General features: G+C 40.8%; 1 protein-coding gene across 6 annotated transcripts in view; it reads left to right on the top strand.

The window, feature by feature from the left end:
* Window positions 1-21,767, top strand: part of Pkp4 (plakophilin 4) — a 247,223-nt gene that overhangs the window by 27,906 nt on the left and 197,550 nt on the right. For 3 of the 6 annotated variants that reach the window (XM_045147110.1, XM_045147109.1, XM_045147111.1), the window contains exon 1: window positions 20,280-20,401. The exons of 1 other annotated variant lie outside the window; for it this stretch is intronic. The gene's annotated coding sequence lies outside the window, so the exon portion shown is untranslated. Of the gene's footprint in view, window positions 1-20,279; window positions 20,402-21,767 lie in introns of those variants that run through there. 2 more of the 6 variants (XM_004651864.2, XM_045147108.1) reach the window with 1 other exon arrangement.

Raw genomic sequence — 21,767 nt, 5'->3', positions numbered from 1 at the left:
TTTACTGCCACATAATACATTAAGCCAGCAAACTAGTTACATAAGTATTTATTATCCACTCATATGTATTATTAAAACAGTGCCAAATTAGCTTACAGCTTTCGTGTCAGGTTTTCAAACCGTATTGTTAATGATAGTGGTAGTCCACTGTGTTCTACTTAATGTAATGTCAGTAAAGTTTATAGAGTTGTTAACTGTGGTCTACTATGGCTGAACTATCTATACTTTCTAGGATATCCAGCAATGACAGGCAACTATTTAAACTTAAGTTTATTAAAATAGAAGGTTTGTTTCGGGTACTGGAATCACATTGTACATGCTCAGTGGCACACATGGTGATTCATACTGCAAAGAACAGATAAATGTGCATGTTGGTCAGCTCTAGAAGTTAGAGCACATAGTCAATATTCATTTTATTCTGAAGTGTCATGCTCTAAAAGGGGCAAGGTGACTTGATGTTTTTACCCAAGGTAGAGCCATCCAACTGGAAATAGAAGCTTTAACGTACAAATCCCACTTTGGGATAGCAGTACACCTGTCCATGTCTCTCCTCTTACTATCCATCTCCGAAGGATTTTGTGTGTCTTTTTTCAAAATTTTCTTTTGTTCATTTTTATTTATTTATTTGAGAGCAACAGAGAGAAAGAGGCACAGAGAGAGAGAGGGGAGAGAGAGAGAGAGAATGGGTGTGCCAGGGCCTTCAGCCACTGAAATGAACTCCAGATGCATGCGCCCCCTTGTGCATCTGGCTAACGTAGGTCCTGGAGAATCAAGCCTCAAACTGGGTCCTTAGGTTCACAGGCAAGCACCTTAACTGCTAAGCCATCTCTCCAGCCCAATTTTGTGTGTCTTTAATATTGCAGCACTCTCTGTCCTTGTCATTGTCTTCTGCATCTTATTTCTTATTTCTTCTGTACTGAGGATTGAACCCAGGCCTTTAGCATATTAGACAAACATTCTACTATGTCCCCAGCTCAGTAGCAGTTCTTAAATCTGATGTTTACAGTGTCAAGTTTTTATTGCTATTGCTGTTTGTTTTCCTTAGAAAAGTGAAGGTGACTTCTCTCTAAGTTTCTATAACCCTAAAGAAATGCCTTAAAAGTTTACCTTCAGGTCACAGAGAAAATTGAACTCTGGGAGTTTGTGGGATAGTGGTGCTTATCCTGCTCACAGGCCAACTGGTTAGTTTTCCAGTAGCTTTTCACTATCCACTGTGAGACTATCTGATGTTCATAGGCAGGTCCTGAAATTTCGATACAAAAGTAGTGATTTGACCTATTTATAAATACCAACAGCTGTCTGTTCATTAATGTACCCTTAGAAGAGTCTGTGTCAGGAAAGGTGTTGTCTTTTGGAAAGTAACAATAAGTGTCAAGGACTTATGATTGGCTCTTTCTTTCCTTTTTTTTGGAGGGAGTGTACAACTTCCACAGTGGAGGGTTTGTCCTCTGTTAATTATCTATTCTTAAAAATGTTTATGGTTCCAGGTCAAAATTTTTTTTATCACTATGTATATATCTGTTCTTAGGGAGACTCTCCTTTGCTTTCATAACCCCCCCCCTCTCTCTCTCTCTCTGTGTGTGTGTGTGTGTGTGTGTGTGTGTATGGACACATGTCACAGTACACATGTGGAGGTCATTGGACAACTTGAAGGTGTTTGTCTTCTGCTCTGCCTTCTTTTCAAGATAGGATTTCTCTTTATTTTATTTTATTTTTATTTGTTTATTTGAGAGAAGGGGAGAGGGAGAGAATGGTCACACCAGGGCCTCTAGCCACTGCAAACAAACTCCAGATGCATGGGCCACCTTTTGCATCTGGCTTGTGTGAGTCCTGGGGAATCAAACTTGGGTCCTTTGGCTTTGTAGGCATGTGCCTTAACCACTAAGCCATTTCTCCATCCCTATTTTATTTTATTTTATTTTATTTTATTTTATTTTATTTTTTAACTAAGTAGAAACTTTGTATAGACACATAATATGTTGGTATCATAATTACCCTCCTCCCTCACCCCACTCCACTGAGTGCCCTCCTTAATGGGATTGCTGGTACTCACCGTGTGGTTTTAGGTCATCAGTTGTGAGAGCAGCAGTCTGTCATTGTGGGGAGGACTATGTCTCTGGATATTCCTTCCCGCACTGTGGCTCTTATATTCTTCCATCCCATCCTCTACAAAATTCCCTGAGCCTTGGTGGGTTGCTTTAATTCTACTTTAGTGTTGAACTCTGAGCAGCTTCTGGATTTCTGCTTTGGTGCATTTTGAGTGTCCTCAGTGCCCGTCTGCACCACTCTGGCCTGGGTTATCAGGCTCACCATGGAAGTAGCACTCTTGCTCATCCCACTAGTTCCTCTGTGGATTTACCTGGGCCCTGACTGCTGTGTGAAGGGTGGTTCATCTCCTGCCAGGGAGTCAGCTATCTCTTCTTGTCTTGCTGGTAGATTATGGTTGTCCTCAGTTCTCACTGCTTTTATGGCATGCGTCGTGACCCTGCTCCTAGCTCCTCTCGTGCTGCCTCTCATTTTTGCAGCTTTTGCCAATCTGGTGGCCTGCAAGTGTTCATACATATGTTGGAACCATAGACATGTATGTTACTTTGCATCTGGCTTTATGTGCGTGCTGAGGAATCAAACTTATACTATCAGGCTGGAACACAAGTGCCTTTAAATCCCATCTCCTCAGCCCCAAATCCAAACCTTTACTGACTAAAATGCCACGTCCATATTGAATATGCTCATTCACCTTTCTCAAGGTGAGCCTTAAATAATGAGGCCTCTGGTATATTTCCTGTGACCTTTGTACCAAATGGCATTTTATTTTATTTTATTTTATTTTATTTTATTTTATTGGTTTTTCAAGGTAGAGTCTCACTCCAGCTGAGGCTGACCTGGAATTCACTATGTGGCCTCGAATTCAGAGTGATTTTCCTACGTCTGCCTCACAAGTACTGGGATTAAAGGTGTGTGCTACCACACCTGGCTCTAGGTAGTCATGTATCTGTTCTTTAGAGATGTGGCCTCAGGTTTGTGTGGTGAATAGAAGACTGCCTCTATAATAAGCACTGAAACCTGTTCATAAGCAAGGTGCCAGCTGACCCCGTCATATTTGTCAAAGGGAGTGCTTACATAATGGAAAGTTCTACTGGTGGCAATCAGAGAAAGATTATATATAGCAAGATAGCAGTCTAGCATACTTGTATCTCCCCTCAGTATACCTCACCTACTTATCTCCAAGTGCCAGGCCTTCAAAAAAAGAAAACAAATGGGGTATGTGATTAGACCACTTCCTTTCTTAAGTGACTTAACTGTTGCTCATTGGTAGAGACTGAATGCCTGACCATGGCCTTACCAGCTACAACTCATCTTCCTCTGTACGTAGAGGTTTCATTTTCTCTTACTATAATAACCACTACTTAGTGAATACTATGTAGCAGGCACTATCACACATTTTATGTGGATTAGTTAATTCAATTACAGCCATCCTATGATGAACCAGATGATATTAATCATGATTTACAGATGAGGACACAGATCAGTCAGTCATCCAAGCATACATAGCTAGGAAGTGGCAGCCTTGGAATTTCACTGCTCTCTGCTTAGTCCTATAGTCTGTGCTCTTCACCATCCTCTAGCTACCTGACATTGGCTCCCGTGTAGCCAGTACCACTACTGTTCATAATGTCACATTTGTTGATAGTTACATGAAGTCCGTCATAAGAGCTACATGGAGAACTGTGTCATTGCAAGTAATGTATATTTGTTGAATCAATGAATGTAAATGTCTACAGTCCATCACTAAGCTTGCCCATGAGGCTTGAGCTGTTTGTTTGGTCTTTGGAGACACATTCTTAGTATGTAACCCTGGCTGGCATGTAACTCACCATTTAGACTAGGCTGCAATTCTCCTGCAAACCCATGGCACCATCCTTGCCTTGACCCATTTTGTAGGCAAAAATTTTAACTATTTAGTTCCTTATCTGCGGCGAACCCCCTGACCAGCAGGAAAAGCACGACCAGCAAACGAAGATCCTTCTTGATCACACTTTATTGGAGAGCCTCTTGGTTAACAGGAAAGCTGATGGCGAGGGGCGAGGAGGGTAGGATTACAGCTGCTTTTATAGGGCAGAATATTACGGGGCGCCTGCTGATTGGTTGCCATAGGCTCACCCACCCACAGGAGCCACGGGATAGGCTCGGGAGAAGGTACGTCAAGCGCATGCGCAACCTCAAGCGAGGTTGGCGCCAAGGCGTTGCCTAAATAAGGAAATGTTTACCTCAAGACTGACAGGAAGCCAGCGCCATCTTGTAATGGCGTTTGCATTGGCTCCCTACAGTTCCCCCTTTTTTATTAACTTATGGCATAGCTCAGGAAAAATAGCCACCTTCCCGATCAAGTCCGCACCTCATGATGTGTTGACCGATCAAGGGAAGAAGTTCAGCCTCCCCTTCCTCAGTGCAATGGGACAGATCCCCTGAGAGTGCAAAGGCGGCAGTCAAATGAAAGCTACCAGATCCCTGCCCATCCTCGTGCAATGGGTACTCTGAGACCCTGAGGGTGCAAGGGCCAGGGGAGCTATTTGCCTTTTAAAGCTGACAGCCAAATTTGGGGGGAGGAACCACTTTCCAAGGCAGCAAGCGCTTGAGAAATGACCACCTTGTCCCACTTGGTTTGGGTTCGCAGGCAGCAAATCAACCAGAGGCAAAGTACGCATCCTCCCAAGCAGCACACCAGGAACATTCCCACTCCTACTCATTCCTTAAAATAAGAGAACACTCTTTAGATGGGAATTTAGGGCTGTCTGAGCCTCCAGGGCCATGGTAGTGGAGGAGGCCAAACTATTCAAAGTTTCAGCAGTCTGTACCGAAGTGGCCATGGCCACACTGGCTGCTGTGGCAGCAGCTGCTATTGCGGCCACAGCCGCTATCACCGCTGCCGTAATACCAAAATCTCTTTTTTGTCTGAATAGCGATAGCGTGCTGGGGGCCTCTACAGGCACGGGGACCCACCGGGGCACCCTAAGGACCATAGCATTCTTGAATACCTTGGCATTCCAGCATTGAGACACGTAACAGGAAGCATTGGTACAATTACTGAAAGAGAAGTTACTAAGAACGAACAGAAACGGTGGATGAACACAGGCCGGCGCAGGGGCAAAGGAAGTATTCCTCCCACAGCCATGTCCAATGTCATTAACACCCCCAGATGTACTGAGGCGCTTCCAAAACATCCCTTCATCTTGTGTCTCTTCCTCTTCCACTTGATTCTCCGTATGGAGGGTCCCGGGCACATTATTGCAAGCTATAAGTCCTCCTTGTAACAGTACAAAGGGTGTAAAGTCCGTGCAGCTGCCATTTGTTCCACATAAAATCCACTTTGAAAATGGAGTTGTAAAGAAGCGAGGGAAGACCGTGGTAGAATGGAGCACCAGCATAGGTTTGGGAAAGGTTGACAGAATACCCCAACGTGGCTCTCCTTTAATGGATTCCAGGCACAGGAGGAAGATTATCCACAAGACCTTTATCATCTCCGCCCTGATGGACCTTACTGTCTTCTGGACCCTCCTCTGGAGATCACTTGACTGTCCTCACCAGCCAGGCTGGAACCCAATGAGGAGAATCCTGTTCCTGTGGAAAAACACAAACAGCTCCCCTGGATCTTATTAACAAGATCCGGTCCTTTTTATTTATTATCTAAGATATAGAAAGGGCAAGTTCGCTGCAAAATTAAAGACTGAAGTTGTAAAAGAATATTAGACACCAGACTAGCAGAGCGAACAGAAGCAGCAGTCTCTAGGCCAGCAACCGCATTAGCCACATATAAGGAATCCGTGAACAAGTTAAAAGAAATAGAGAATGTCTGAAAGGCCTCCAAAACAATTAGGCATTCAACAATTTGAGGGGAATCGGGTCTAAACATTCTTATTATAGGCTCCGAGCCCTGCTGTAATAATCCTGTGCAACAACGCAACGGAATAATCTGCACCTGGTCCAAAATCCTTGACAGCCTGAACCAAATCCTTTAGTTGTTTATAGGGAACTGGTTCATGTCTCCTTTGTTGAGTTACTGGATCCTCACAAACGGGAAAAGTGGAGGCCAGCCGTGACCAGGTTTTTGTTTTAATGAAGTGGCATGTGTCCCCAGGGGAGTTATAGGGTGGGGGTGCGGAAGGCTCTATCGACTGTAAAGGACCACACCCTTGGCCTTGAGGCCCCTTTGTCAGTAAAGGGCGTCTAGGCGGGGACCTATATCCCTCTTTTCTATAACAGGCGGTGGCCTCCTTTAGTCTTTCCTCTTCCCCTTTAAATAATTCTTCTTCTTCCTCCTCATCTGTGTCAAGTACATTTAAATGTGTAAGCTCCTCAATGGGAGGGTAGAGCCTGTCAAAGGCTCCTTTTTCCCCCTGGGGGGGGGCAATTATAGATTTCACCTGTTTCTCTGAGCTCATCTTTTAAACTTTTATCTTTGTTTAATCCCTTCTTTTTTATTTTTTTTCTTTTTCTAGGCCTAGTTTTTGACTCCCCATTTGAATCTGACTCAGAAAGGCTATCCTGATGCCTTGCGAGAACTTCCCGTCCCCTTCTAATAAGTTCCATGTGGTTTTCTTTACTTAAGCAAGAGTGAATCAGCCGCCAAAATGGCAGTGTACCCTTACCAATTCTGTCCTCTGAGTTGCCCATGTTGCGCTCACAGCAAACGACAAGGACAATGAACCACACAGGAATGAATATAACAAGGATCAGGTAGGGATCTAAGTGAAAAAACATTATGACTGGGGATGACTTACCGACGTCTTCCTCTCCGACATCTTCCTCTCTGTGTGTCAAGTTCTGGATCCTCTTTGGCCCCTCGCCCGGTGACCACAAAACACCCGGCGTTCCCGGGTTTCGGCACCACTTTGCGGCGAACCCCTGACCAGCAGGAAAAGCACGACCAGCAAACGAAGATCCTTCTTGATCACACTTTATTGGAGAGCCTCTTGGTTAACAGGAAAGCTGATGGCGAGGGGCGAGGAGGGTAGGATTACAGCTGCTTTTATAGGGCAGAATACTACGGGGCGCCTGCTGATTGGCTGCCATAGGCTCACCCACCCACAGGAGCCACGGGATAGGCTCGGGAGAAGGTACGTCAAGCGCATGCGCAACCTCAAGCGAGGTTGGCGCCAAGGCGTTGCCTAAATAAGGAAATGTTTACCTCAAGACTGGCAGGAAGCCAGCGCCATCTTATAATGCCGTTTGCATTGGCTCCCTACACTTATCTTAAAGAGGAAATAATACTAAAGTTTTTATATGCATGTTGGATTTAGTACAGAATTGGAAAACCTTTATTGTGGACAAAGACTTGTTTTGTAACTTTATTCTCATCACAAGTATGTATTTAAGTAGGTATTTACTTATGTTTAGTAATAACTTAATATCAGTAATTTAGAATACCTTGACATATGCAATCTAATTAAGGCCATATTACAGTAAATTGTTATTTTAACCTATTTAAAGCAGACCTACTTGTTACAATAAAGAATAGGCACATCTTGGGCTAGAGAGATGGCTTAGTAGTTAAGCGCTTGCCTGTGAAGCCTAAGGACCCAGGTTTGAGGCTAATTCACCAGGACCCACGTTAGCCAGATGCTAACAAGGGGGCACACATGTCTAGAGTTTCTTTGCAATGGCTAGAGGCCCTGGCACGCCCATTCTCTCTCTGTCTATCTGCCTCTTCCTCTCTCTGTCTGTCACTGTCAAATAAATAAAAATGAACAAAATAAAATAAAAAAAGAATAGGCACATCTTGAGTATTGATCACATTGAATTTTTTTAAATGTTTGTATTTATTTATTTATTTGACAGAGAAAGAGGCAAGTGGGGAGGGAGAGAATAGGTGTACCAGGGCCTCCAGCCACTGCAAACGAACTCCAGATGCATGTGCTACCTTGTGCATCTGTCTTACGTGGTTTCTAGGGAATCAAACCTGTATTGTTGGGCTTTGTAGGCAAGCACCTTCACTGCTCCATCCCAATTTCCAACTTAAAAAAAAGAAAAAAAATATATATATACATACACATACATGAATGAAAGAGAATGGGCTTGCTAAGGCTTCCTCTTGCTACTACAAATAAATTCCACACACATGCACCACTTTGTGCATGTGGATTTACGTTAGTATTGCGCAGTTGAACCCACACAGGCAGGCTGTGTAAGCAAGCACCTAACCATTGAGCAGTTTCCCCGGTCCCTCACTTACTTTTTGATAGGTTATAATTAAAACTATTTTTCCTATTTCAATACATGTAGATATAAAAAATTTCACTATATTAAAATATATAAAGTTGGAGACAATATTAATAATGTTACACAAAGAATTTTTTCCTTTGAAGTTATTATTACAGTAATAAATCATACTGAGGCACTGAAATTTTAATAGACTATGACTACACATTTTCCACTATATCCAGTCTATTTGGAAAACTAATTGTTTGACAGCATGATTCTTGGGTTTGAGATGAAACTAAAGATTGAAAGAACAAAGCTTTGAAGGACTATGAGACCCTTAAGAATTGTAGATATAATCCAGCTTTCTGAACAGAGTTTTCAGTTTATAAAGTGTTGGAAGGTCAAGTAATATATAGGGCTGAGAGTGGTACTCAGAACAGAGTGACCCATATTTGAAATCCAGCTTTTCTTAATGAAACTGTAAGGCAGAGAATGAACTAAATACAGCATAATAAATTTGTGCAGTCCACATGACAACTGAATTTGGGAAACAGTCTAGAAAGATACTTGAAAGAGGCTAATCTACATCACTAGCAGCAGGCCATTGTCATGAACGATGTAATATCAATGAGGTTTATTTTATTGTGTTGGGTTAGTTCCTCTTCAGTGGGAGGTCCAGCTAGGCTGGGTTGTAGATAATCAAACATGTAAGGCCACTGACAGCCTTTAAAGATTGAGCAAGCATTTTAAGCAAAAGAAAATACTCATATTTTCAAAATCTTGGACCTGTTCTTACCCTTATGATATATTCTTTATGAAATATATTATATCCACATGCTTATTACATAAGATATAACTAACTAAACACAGGTGTTAGACAGAGAAGGCAGAGAATTAAATAATTAAAATGTTGTTTGTCACATTACATTTCAGCTTGTAGTACTGATTTTCATGCTAGCATGTTAGCTTTGTGTGTCTCTTAGACATACTTAAAGTGATGTAGTATTTCCTTAAGGCTCTGGATAGGATGTTTTAATTTATTTTTTTTAAAGCACAGTTGTATAAATTGTACAGTGGTTCTAATATTTTTTCATCTGCCAACTGTCTTCATCATAATCTTTGGAAGTAGCTGATATTATGAACATTATGTGTTTTATATATGAAACTACTATGACTTGGGAAATTAGTGAGTGAATCAGAATCCAAACCTTAGTTTTCTGCTATGAAAAGAAATTTGTTTAGGCTAGAGAGAAGTCATACGTTCAGACTACCCATAAGTTGAAAGTTCAGGTTTGTTCAGACATAATGCTTACATAATTATTCAAGTTGAGTTTAGGTAGACTTATAGTGAAAAATGTGAATGTTAAAATGGTTTTAATAAATACTGTTCCATGCTGTTTCTTAATACCATTATGGATTCTGAGTAATGTTGTTATGCTCTACCACTGCACAGCTCAGTCCTGGATAGTAGACATGCGCCACTTAATGAATTAATGAAAGAAAAATGAAGACTTAGCTAATGCTAATGTCTTGTAAGAGAAGCTCTTTGTGGAGTAGATATGCTGATAAAATTACCACATGTCACATCAGCTTAGTAGAAAATTCTTGAAATGTGACTAAATCATAAGTGATTATGAATTTGTTTCTTCAGCTGTTGCATTACTCATTTTTGAAATCACTCCATAGGCTCAAAACTTTTTTGTTGTTGTTGTTCTTTTGAGGTAGGGTCTTGCTGTAACCCAGGTTGACCCGGAATTCACTATATAGTCTGTGGGTAGCCTTGAAGTCACAGCAATTCTTCTACCTCTGCCTTCAGAGTGCTAGGATTAAAGGCATGTGCCACCATGCCTGGCTGTTTGTTGATTTAGAAGTTTGTCACTATTACCTGCCACATTATTTATAGCCACTCTTTGATCTAAATTCAATACCACATGTACTACAATTAAATTTCACATTTGCTTTTTAAATATATTTTATTTATTTATTTGAAAGAGAGAGAGAATGGGTGCACCAGGGCCTCTAGCTACTGCAAATGAACTCTAAGACACAAGTACCACCTTGTGCATCTATCTTTAGTGGGGAGTTGAACTCCATTCCTTAGGCTTTATAAGCAAGTGCCCTAACCAGTATGCCATCTCTCCAGCTCAAGTTTCACATTTTCATGGAACCAAAATATCAAAAATCCTGGTGGGAAGGTGTGCTGTGATAGCTTAACAACAAAGATTTGTTAAGCCTATTTTGTGCTCAGAGTTTCCTCTACTTTTAGTGTTGCCAGGCACAGTTTATGTCTGCTAGAATTTTCTTAGCATCTCAACATTTTGCTTATTGTCTCAGAGACAACTCTTACTTGTTCTTCTGTGCTCTTTCATTCTGTGCTTGGCTGAAGACACACACACACGCATGCGCCCTTTCCATTTATTATACCACAAATGTCCTGTCACTTCTGAATCATACTGATGTATTCACAAAGATGAGATCACCAGTACCTTGTCACTGTTTTGTCACTTATTGTCTCTGTTGCACTCAAGTGTCCTTTTACTAGTATATTGTGGGCAGCCTCTGAGATGGCTCCTAGTGTTTTTGCCTCTTGGAGTTCATGTCTTTGTAACTCCAGCCCCTGGAGCATTGCTTGAATTTATTGTTCACTTTGGTTTAGATGGAGATGCCCAGTGCTAGGAATCAGAACCTGGGCCTCTGGCAGGCCAAACAAGTACTCAGTCACCAAGCTCTATCCCCTGCCACATTCTAGTGGCTAGAATATGCATGGGTGCAGGGGGAATATATCACTTCCAAGTAAGTGTTATCAGTTAGAGTATATCAGTATTAATCCATGTAATTAGTGATTCTTGATTGTTTTTTGGTGAAAGATCTTAGCTCAGGAATCCCTTCCTGTGCAGAGGAAGGATGAAGCCCATTCAGATTTGAAAGGAACTCTCCCAAGACTGTGGAAACAAGTAGTAACAGATTAGCAAGGCAGTGGGCTTTTGAAGGAAGCTTGTCTTCCTTTCTGGCCTCTTGGAAGTAATCTTTCTTAGTCATTATTTTCTCATCTCTATAATAAATGGAGTTGAGCTTGATTTTGATAAAACTCTTCAATTCATATTCTCTTCATGTTGAAATATAGTATTTTGCATTTTTTGTAAAAGGTTCTTTTGAAACAAAAGCATCTAGCTACTGGGAAATTCCTTTATTCTCAGAAACAGTATGCCATAGATACCAGATTTATGTAACATTTAAAATATTCTGATGTTATTTCTCTGGGTATTAGTATATCTGGCATTTTGAAAAAAAAAAAAAACTTCTAAAGGTTTGCTTCTTATATTTATGAAGACATTTAAATTTTTTATTTATTTTACTTATTTGAGAGAAAGAGAGAAAGAAGTAGATAGCAAGAGAATTGGTGTACCAGGTCCTTCAACTGCTGCATACAAACTCCAAATGCATACACCATCTTGTGCATCTGGCTTATGTGGGTCTTGGAGAATCAAATCTGGGTCCTTTGGCTTTGCAGGCAAGCACCTTAACCACTAAGCCATCTATCTAGTCCATGAAGACATTTTTGATACACCCATAACATCTTTATGTTTTTGAATTTGTGTCCCTGACAAACTTGTGATTTCTGAAACAAACCTATCAGTAGCTCTTTACAAAGTTGTTAGTGGGAAATGACTGTGTTGTATGTATTTTATGTCTCTTGTGGGATCGATTATGACGTACCTGTAACTGTTGTATTCTCATATGCTCCTGGTATCTAATAGGGCACAAAGAACAGTAAAGCAAGGCATTGCTGGGGCTCTTCAGCCCCCTGTGGCTTACTAAGCTGGCAGGGTTTTGCTGGTCCAATGATTTCTTAACCTTTTCATTACCAAGGTATTAGAAACTAAATTTTCCTCATTTGCTGACTTTAAGATATGATTTATGTGGTTTAATTTTTTTCATACAATTTTTGATCCATGGAAATAACATTTTTTATTTTTATTTGAGAGAGAGAATGTGGTAGTTTGATTCAGGTGACCCCCATAAACTTAGGTGTTCTGAATGCCATGTTGGCAGCTGTTGGTAATTTGGGAATTAAACCCTCCTGGAGGTAGTATGTTGTTGGTTGCAGACCTATGGGTATTATAGCCAGCTTCCTCTTGCCAGTGTTTGGTACACAATCTTGTTGCTGTTGTCTACCTGATGTTGGCAAGAAGGTAATGTCCACCACTTTGCTTATGCCATTGTTTGCCCCTGCCATCATGGAGCTTCCCCTCGAGTCGGTAAGCCAAAACAAACCTTCCTCCCCCATCCCCCTAACAAGCTGCTCTTGGTTGAGTGTTTTCTGCCAGCAATGCAAACCTGACTGCAACAATGAAGTTGGTACCAAGAAGTGGTGTCATTGCTGTTAGAAACCTGTTTGGCTTTTGGCCTTTTGGAACTGCTTTCCAAGGGGAATGCAGAAGAATTTGAAACCTTGGCCTAAGAGATGCCTTGCAGTGCTGTAAGCACAGCTTGATGATTCTTGTCAGAGTTGAAAGACCTGAATGTACTAAGAACTATGGACTGTGAGGTTTGGCTTGTAAGGGTGAAAAAGACCTTTAATTGGACTGGGCTAGAAGCAGTTTGTGTGAGAAGCTTGCTGTTATGCCTGTGTCATGAGAACTTGTGCAGGGTTGATTTGCATAGAAATAGACTGGTGTGAGCAGAAATATATGGCACAGAAATGAAATCTTTGGGCTGAAACTTTTGCCATTCAGCTGCAATTATATGAGAGATTACAACCTTTGAGATTGGGTCAGCTGACCAGCATTGAGGCAACAGGAAGAATGTAGTCTCTTTTGAAGGGGACTGAATACTAAAGGGGTGTCCTGTGCTTCAAAGTCTGCTTTATTCCTCCCTGGATTAACAAATTGGTACCCTACCTGGTATTATGGCATATAAGAAATGCAGGAAAGAGAGAAGGTCATTGAATTTGCAATGCAGTCTTGTGTTTTGGAAATGGCTATGGGCAGTGTGACGCAGGTTTACTGCATGCCTGCATGGTGACCCAATGGAGTGGTGAGGATGGACCATGGTTTACAGCAGAGACCCAGTGGAGATGCCAGGACCACAAGATGGCTGCTAAAGAAAGCTGCCTGCGCCAGATGAAGTTTTCCAGGACTTTGAGTAGCCTAGCTGGAGGGGTGGAATTGGAACTCCATAGATTTGTTGCTGGTCAGAATTATCAGACTTGGTGATTTGTCACTGATTAGAATTGTTGGACTTGAAGCTACAGAGCTTGCTGTTTGACCGGGTTGTTTTGGATGAATGTTTCTTTGATATGCCCAATGCCATCTTTTGTAGTGTGAGTGTTTATTCTGTGCCATTATGTTTTGTTTTGTTCTGTTCTTTTGGTATTAAGCATGTGGCTATCTCCACAATGAGCTTTTCATCAGAGAGACCTACAAGGTTTCCTAAAAGAAAGACAGATTAGTCAGAGTACTTGATGACCCACCAAAGGTTAGTAGTAAGACCCTACTGCTGAAGACACCTTATGCGGTTGGCACATAAAATGGAGTGGCATGGCTGGAAGCTGGAAGAGAGTCAGGCCCCAGACAGTCAGTGCATCTAGTGCCAGAAGGTGCTACATGGGCACCTGGGGGAAAATGACCAATACCTATCCAAGCACCTCATGGTCTCACCTACTTAGCAGCAAATAACCTGTCGTGATGCTCACACAAGTGCAGTAGTGGCACACAGCCATGGTGGGAAACCAGCTGCTCTTGATTTGGCTAATTGATCCCCTCAGTGGTATGGGACCTATAGGTGGAGCTGGGAAACAAGTCAGAACCATATCCAAATATAAGCCTGCTCTCCACTATCTAGTAACCACCAATCGTGGGCTACAGGAAATTATGGGGACTTTTAAAATTTGACTGAATGCATTGCATTTTACATCATGTATGATTATCCGTTTATGGGGGCCAGGGCATAATGTAGTGCTTTGATTCAGGTGTTCCCCATAAACTTAGGTGAATGCCATGTCCCCAACTGTTAACAATTTGGGAATTAAACCCTTCTGCTCTTAGTTAGGTGTTTTCTGCCAGCAATGTAAACCCGACTGCGATAGAGGGAGAGAAAGAGAATGAGTATGGGCATGTATTAGGGCCTCTTGCTACTGCTTGTGAACTCCAGATGCTTGTCCCACTTTGTGTGGCCTTGCTTTATGTGGGTACTGGGGAATGGTACCCAAACCAATAGCAAGCAAGCAAGCAGTCACCTTTAATCACCGAAGTCTTTCCCCTAGCCCTCATTTTTTTTAAATTATTAAAGCAAAGGACTATATGTTGAAAATTTACAAGCTGTAGTAAAAAGACCATAGGCAGCGTGTTGAAACTTGCCTTTTTGGGGCCACATTGGATGAAGAATTGTCTCGGGCTACATCTTAAATACATGCACTGTGTCCAACCTGTGGCCTACAGGTTGCAGGACCATACATAAATTCATTCATCATGACCTCACAACATAATGTCAATACAACATTGCCATCTAACAACTTCATGTTGAAGATTTGAGTTACAAAAGAAATTATTAAAAGAATGTTTTAGGAAGGCTATGGTTTTGATTTTGTGTTGGGCCCCACTCCTAGCTATCCTGGACTGTGGACTGGACACCTCTACTAGTGTGAGGGGAGTTTGTGATGTGCCCGGCACAGCAGTCCTGCTCATTTGCCACCCCTTGCCGCTCAGCAGATGCTGTCTGTGAGACTGCAGCTAATATTATATGAATAATTCTTCTTGAGCACTTGGTCATCATTAAAGAAATGATTAGCAAAAGTGTTTTTCTCAGATTTTCTTTTAGAAATCATTAGAAATACTAGATTAAACAGTGAGATTCACTTAAGATTTTCTTTCAGTTAGAAGGTGTGCCAGTCTTTTATACCAGATGGCATCCACCTAGGACTTTTTGAAGAGTACACTTAGGATGCTTGTAGCCAAAATGTGTAAATTTAGCTTACAAATAGTGACTGTTCCAGCAGATTGTGGAGTGCAAATGTGAGCATATTGATACATAGGGATTTTTGGTGTCCAGTTTTCTTTCCTACAAGGAAAAGCAAATGTGATGTTTAAAAAAGAAAAGTCCCCAAAATACTTACTAGATTTTTTTTTAAAGAGTTAGATCCATGCATAAAGTACATGTATTTTTCTTAGATTTTTATAAAGCCTATAACAGATCTCTACTCCTAAAGCTATTTTTTTTAAATGCTCCTGGACTTTAAGTGGTGAGAATAGCTAATTTGTCATAGCCGAAGTTTAAAAGTGGGAAATGGCAAGCTGGAGTAAGCAGACATTTTCTGAAGCAGTGTAAGTTGGGCTCCTGAGTGGGGAGTGGTTATAAGCATCTGTGTAATCTCGCTAAGGGGAAGCACAAGTCTCTGATCACCAAAACCTGAGCTTCTTGTCTGGATTCTCCTACTTTGTTTGCACTGTGTCTTCATTTTGTATGTCAGGAAGTGTTCAATTATCCTTACAGCTTCATTGGTGGCACTTTGTCAGTGCCAAGCCAGTGTTTCCGTGCTTCCTTTTATCTCAGCCCCTTGCATCTGCCTCCAGCCTCATAGGCTGTTGCTGTCATGTACTCACTGGTTTTCTTTGGAGTATGTGCACTGTGTGCTCTTTTATAAAATAACATGCTCAGCCATGTATATTCTGTTCATTTTCCCAATGTTTTGTGTACTCTTGCATGAGATGTAATTATATGTTATTAGATAATTATTACAGAACTGTTATTCTTGTTTAGTAAATGTTTTTACTCAGGAGTTTATTTTAAAAGTCCATCCCTGGTACTGTATCACTATAGGCTTGTTGATTCTGGCCATAGTTTAGTAGTCCTGATGTCCATCTATTCAGTTTTTAAAGATAAGGCATATGCCTGCATCTTTTTTTTTATTTTATTTTTATTTATTTATTTGAGAGCAACAGACACAGAGAGAAAGACAGATAGGGGGAGAGAGAGAGAATGGGCGCGCCAGGGCTTCCAGCCTCTGGAAATGAACTCCAGACGCGTGCGCCCCCTTGTGCATCTGGCTAATGTGGGACCTGGGGAACCGAGCCTCGAACCGGGGTCCTTAGGCTTCACAGGCAAGCGCTTAACCACTAAACCATCTCTCCAGCCCATCTATTCAGTTTTTATCTCTCCTCTATGGTGGCTGTTGAGACTGCTTGGCACCTGTGTGACAGTGTTCTTGGAAAATACACTGATGTTGCATCCTCTTCATTTGAAAGCGTGTGTCCTGTGCTCTAGTGATGATGTTTTCCACATTCCCATCCCCTTCCCACAGTCGGCATGTCTATGGCAGTGTGCCAGGTAATCTCATTTTCTGTCTGTTTTTCCATAGCTGCTGATGATCTCTTGCTTGTTGTACATTTCTTGTTCATAACTTTTGCACACCTTTCTGTTGGGATTCCCATAGGCATTATCTTGTTTTGAAGGATGTCTGTATATTCTAGATATTTTCCTGATTTAGGAAATTGAAAGACTCTTTCACTCCTTCATCTGTTTGGAAAACTGATCCTTGATTACAGAGGAAGCCAGCATGCTCAGGACCCAGCGAGCCCATCAGTGTGTCTGTCCTCACACCACTCATATGTGCCTCTTCTGCCCATTGGTCACGTGTGCGCTTCTAGTACACTGACTTTGTTATTTTCTGAGCACGCTGTCTAAAAGAAAAGTGAGCATTGAAATATAATTCAAAAAGTATTTTTCCTCCTGGAATCATTTTAAAGCCTATAAGGAGATACTTGTTTTGTTAAGAGTTGATAGAAGTGCTTCTATTTGACTTATAAAGGCAGTACATCTCCATTGTTTCAAAAGTTACTAATATAGAAATGTATGAAGTGGGAATGAAAAATTCTGCATTCTAAACCTTTCATACTTCTATATTCTCTTTTCATAGACTTATTCAGGTGGGGCAAGGAGTGGGGGAGATGTCAAAAATTCCAGTGTGTGGGCTGGAGGGATGGCTTAGCGGTTAAGGTGTTTGCCTGCAAAGTAGAAGGACCCATTCTATTCCCCAGGACCTATGTTAGCCAGATGCACAAGGGGGCACATGCGTCTGGATTTCATTTACAGTGTCTGGAAGCCCTGGCATGCCCATTCTCTCTCCCCCTCATTCTCTGTCAAATAAATAAATAAATAACTTTTTTAAATCCCAATGTGGGGGCTGGAGGGATGGCTGCAAAGCCAAAGGACCCAGGTTCAATTCCCTAGGACCCATGTTAGCCAGATGCACAACGTGGCTCATGCATCTGGCGTTTGTTTGTACTGGCTGGAGACCCTGGTGTGCCCATTCTGTCTGTCTTTCCATCTTTCTCTGTCAGCTAAATAAATAAATAAAAATAAAATGCTGAAAAAAATATTTTTTAAAAAATCCCAATGTGGGAGCTGGGTGTGGTGGCACATGCCTTTAATTCCAGCACTCAGGAGGCAGAGGTAGGAAGATCTCTGAAGGTTTAAGGCCATCCTGAGACTACATAGTGAATCCCAGGTCAGCCTGAGCTTGAGTGAGACCCTACCTCAAAAAAAAAAAAAAAAAAAAATAGGAAAAGGAAAAGGAAAAGAAAAGAAAAGAAAAAACAATGTGGGCTGGAGAGAATGCTTAGTGGTTAAGGCATTTCCCTGCAAAGCCGCAGGAACCAGGATTGATATGTCTGCACTTCATTTGCACCAGTTGGAGGCCCTACCATACCCATTCATTCTCTCTCTATCTCTCCCCCCCCTTTATCTCTCAAATAAATAAAAATAAAATATTTTTTAAAATCCCTATGCTAGGGCCATGAACCAAATAAATTACCCAGCATTGCTGGGGAAGTACCTAGACATTGCTAATTTTAACAGCTCCATGGGTTATCCTAATATGCAGCCAAGGTTAGGAATAATTGGTTATTATAGTGCTTTAAAAAGCACAAATAGGGCTGGAGAAATGGCTTAGAGGTTAAGCGCTTACCTGTAAAGCCTAAGGATCCTGGTTCGAGGCTCTATTCCCCAGCACCCACATTAGCCAGATGCACAAGGGGGCGCATGCATCTGGAGTTCATTTGCAGTGGCTGGAGGCCCTTGCGCGCCCATTCTCTCTCTAACTCTCTGCCTTTTTCTCTCTCTGCCTGTCGCTCTCAAATAAATAAAAACAAACATAAAAAGCACAAATAGATAATACAAAGCATATTAGTCAGCAATCTTGCTTCCCCCCCCCCAAAAAAAAATAGCAATTTGCTGGGCAAGGTGGTGCACACCTTTAATCTCAGCACTCAGGAGGCAGAGATAGGAGGATTGCCATGAGTTCAAGACCACCCTGAGGCTAGATAGTTTAGTCCAGGTCAGCCTGGGCCAGAGTGAAACCCTCCTCAATCACACCCCCCCCCCCCCGCAACAAAAGACAATTATACCTTTGGTAAAATTTACCTGTAAGAAAAAAAAATTCATTTAAGTAACAATAATTTAAGTAACATCTAGTTTACATAGTCATAAAATCTTTGCCTTTTTATAAAGTCTAGAACTCATAGTTTGCCAGAATTCATAATGAACTGCCAGAGTCCTTCTAAGTACTGTGCTTCCATCACAGCAAATGGTCTCTTCTCAAGAACTTCACAGGAACCGGGGATCATAATAATTGGAAGCCAAAAGTATAATTTATTTAAAGTTAATATATATATTTTAAACTGGACAGACATCTTTTCTCTTGCCCTCAGTTGCTTCTTCATTGTTTTCTCCCTAAATATCTTCTGTCTCTTCAGATTTTAGCAACAGCCAGCAACCAGCTTTCACAACCTCCTTTCACCTCTAGGGAAGTGTCCTGGCCCCGTCCCTTCTCTGTTAAGTGTCCTTCGGGCTCCTCTTTCTCAGCTCCTGATTGAACCTTAGCTCTGCTTTGCTCACTTCCCTTCTTTCCCTAACTCAGCCACACACCCTCAGCTGCTCACCTCCTAGGGAAATTGCTTTCTGTGCCTTGCTTGTCTGTCAGGGCACTGTGATTTTCTGTCTCCTGTTATTTTTCTGATTCTTACGTTATGGTTCTAGTGTACCCCTTTTCTTCTGCTTGCTTTCTTACTTTACATTTTGCTTATATAATGTCATATTTGCTTACAGTAGGAAAGAGAAAAAGATAGACTTCCTTACTACTTAAAAATAGCATTTTCATTTTGTTTGTTTATGAAAATGAAATTAGCTGCATAGACAGTATTTTAACATAGCTTATATTTTTTCTAAATTCTCATGTTTAATACTGGCTACTGTTTCAGTTTTTAGTTTTGTTTTTAATAAGTATAATTAATACCAAAAGATTATTAGTGAACATCATTTGAACCTCTTCTCTCTCTCTCTCATTCACTCTGTCTGTGCAAATGGTACACATTTTGAATTATTTTATGTCTTCTCATAATCATTTCCTTATTTCCCAATCATATAGTTATACCATTTATTGAATTTCTAGTTTTAGATACTGTGGTTTTATTTATTTATTTATTTTTTATTTTATTTTATTTTTTTTTTTTGAGGTAAGGTCTCACTCTAGCTCAGGCTGACTTGGATTTCAGTATGTAGTCTCAGGGTGGCATTGAACTCATGGCTGTCCTCCCACCTTTGCCTCCTGGGAGCTGGGTTTAAAGGCAAGTGCCACCACACCGAGCTCAATATTGAGTATTTTCTTTTTATTACACAGACAAGAATTTCAGCTTTGCAGCTATTCCCTTCTTCTCAGTTTCCTAATACTAATATATTATTATTTTAGTTTTGTTTTTTGAGGTAGAATTTCACTCTTTCACTCTAGCCCAGGCTAACCTGGAATTCACTGTGCAGTTTCAGGCTAGCCTCAAACTCACAGTGATCCTCCTACCTCTGCATCCCAAGTGCTGGAATTAAAGGTATGTGCCACAACACCCAGTGTCCATATTGTTTTGACTATTGATGTCTAATTCTTTAATAAGCCACATAATCTTGTCTTTTTGTTAAAGTTCAAGATCAATAGAAATGCTTGTCTCAATTTCATATGTCCTTCATTTTGTTTTGTTCCATGACCAAGTCTTCCTCTATCTTTCTTCGTCCTTCAGAACCAGTTTCCATGTGGTCAGCATAGCCAATATTCAGAGAGGTTCATATTTTCCTTTTGACTCATACCTTGGAGCCAGCCCTCTGCTTTCCTGCTTCAGCCTGTACCAGTGGCTCTCCAGGCCTGCTGCACAGTGTTATGGTACGTAGGTAACCCTCACCAACACTGAAGGTTTCTGGCGCCTTTCTACATGTTAGGAAAAGCCAGGCATTCAGTGATGTTAACAGATTTGGGATTCAAGAAGGTCTCAGGATGGCTTCTAGTTCCCACAGATATTTAGCACTTACTGCATGGTGGCAGTGATTAGGTTGGGCCTTCTGAGTGCTAGTTGGCAAACCAGTTTCTCTGATGTTTCAGGAGTGCTGAGCACTTTCTGCTAGCCAAGATCTGGCTGTTGTTTTCTTCTTCTCTTGCTTTACTGTGTCCCACCCCAGGTAGACTCCTTCTTCTTGGATTCCCTAGTGAGATTATTGATAACTGCCAATATTTCTTTGTCTTTAGGGCGAGAAAGCAATAGAATTGAAGGGCACAAAAATGCATTTTAAAAGGAAGGTGACATATTCAAACTTATCAGAAAGTAGGCAGGCTGTTAACTTGTTTTTAAAACTGGGTCACTTTCTTTTTAAAATCTTAGGTGTTTTACATGATTCCCCAATGAAGAGGGAAAACTGTTTGCACTTAGAATATTTTTCATTATACTTCAATGGAGATGCCCATCCTTTACATTACTTTAGGCATTTTGCTGTTTCCAACCCCTGAAGATGACAGAGCATACATTTTCATTATGTGTATTCAAAAATCATTCCTCCTCAGTGTTACTTTTTTTTTAAGTCATAGAGGAAGGACCATGTTCTGAATAAAACCAGAAAGATTTATTTCTACTATAAAATGGGACCTTTATAAGTCTTACCTAAAGTCTAGTTGAAATATCAACTGTACCAAAAGGCAATATAAATTAGAAATTTATTTGTCATAATCATGAATAAGTAATTTAAAATATATCTTAATTATTTGAAGGTAAATGAGCAGATTATGCACCCAATATATCTGAAGTGGTGATTAATAGCATTAAGGATGATTTGTTTTGCAGTAAAATATATGAACTAGGCAATCACAGGTAGTGAAAACACTTTAAATATGGTAATAGATCCTGTTTATTATTCAGTTTCTTTCTTTTTTTTTTAAATTTTTTATTTATTTATTTGAGAGCGACAGACACAGAGAGAAAGACAGGTAGAGGGAGAGAGAGAGAATGGGCACGCCAGGGCTTCCAGTTTCTTTTTATTTAGATTTTTTAATAGGAAATTTTCTAAGCCAACTGCAAAACCATTTCAAAGTGCTAAACATTCTCATTATAAATAAAATGCATTCAAAATCTTTTTGTAAATAGTTAAAAAACAAAGGTATTTGTTTTGCTATTTGATAAGTAACTTCAGACAGGTATTTAAAAATGCTTTGAACCGTTTCTTTCCTCTCTCTTCTTTCTTCATTTGTTTTTATGGTTTTA

The sequence above is a fragment of the Jaculus jaculus genome, chromosome 4, assembly GCF_020740685.1.
Source record: "Jaculus jaculus isolate mJacJac1 chromosome 4, mJacJac1.mat.Y.cur, whole genome shotgun sequence".
In the NCBI taxonomy this organism is placed as follows: Eukaryota; Metazoa; Chordata; class Mammalia; order Rodentia; family Dipodidae; genus Jaculus; species Jaculus jaculus.
The sequence above is the reverse complement of the archived record's forward strand: the minus strand, read 5'-3'. Positions and strand labels throughout refer to the sequence as shown.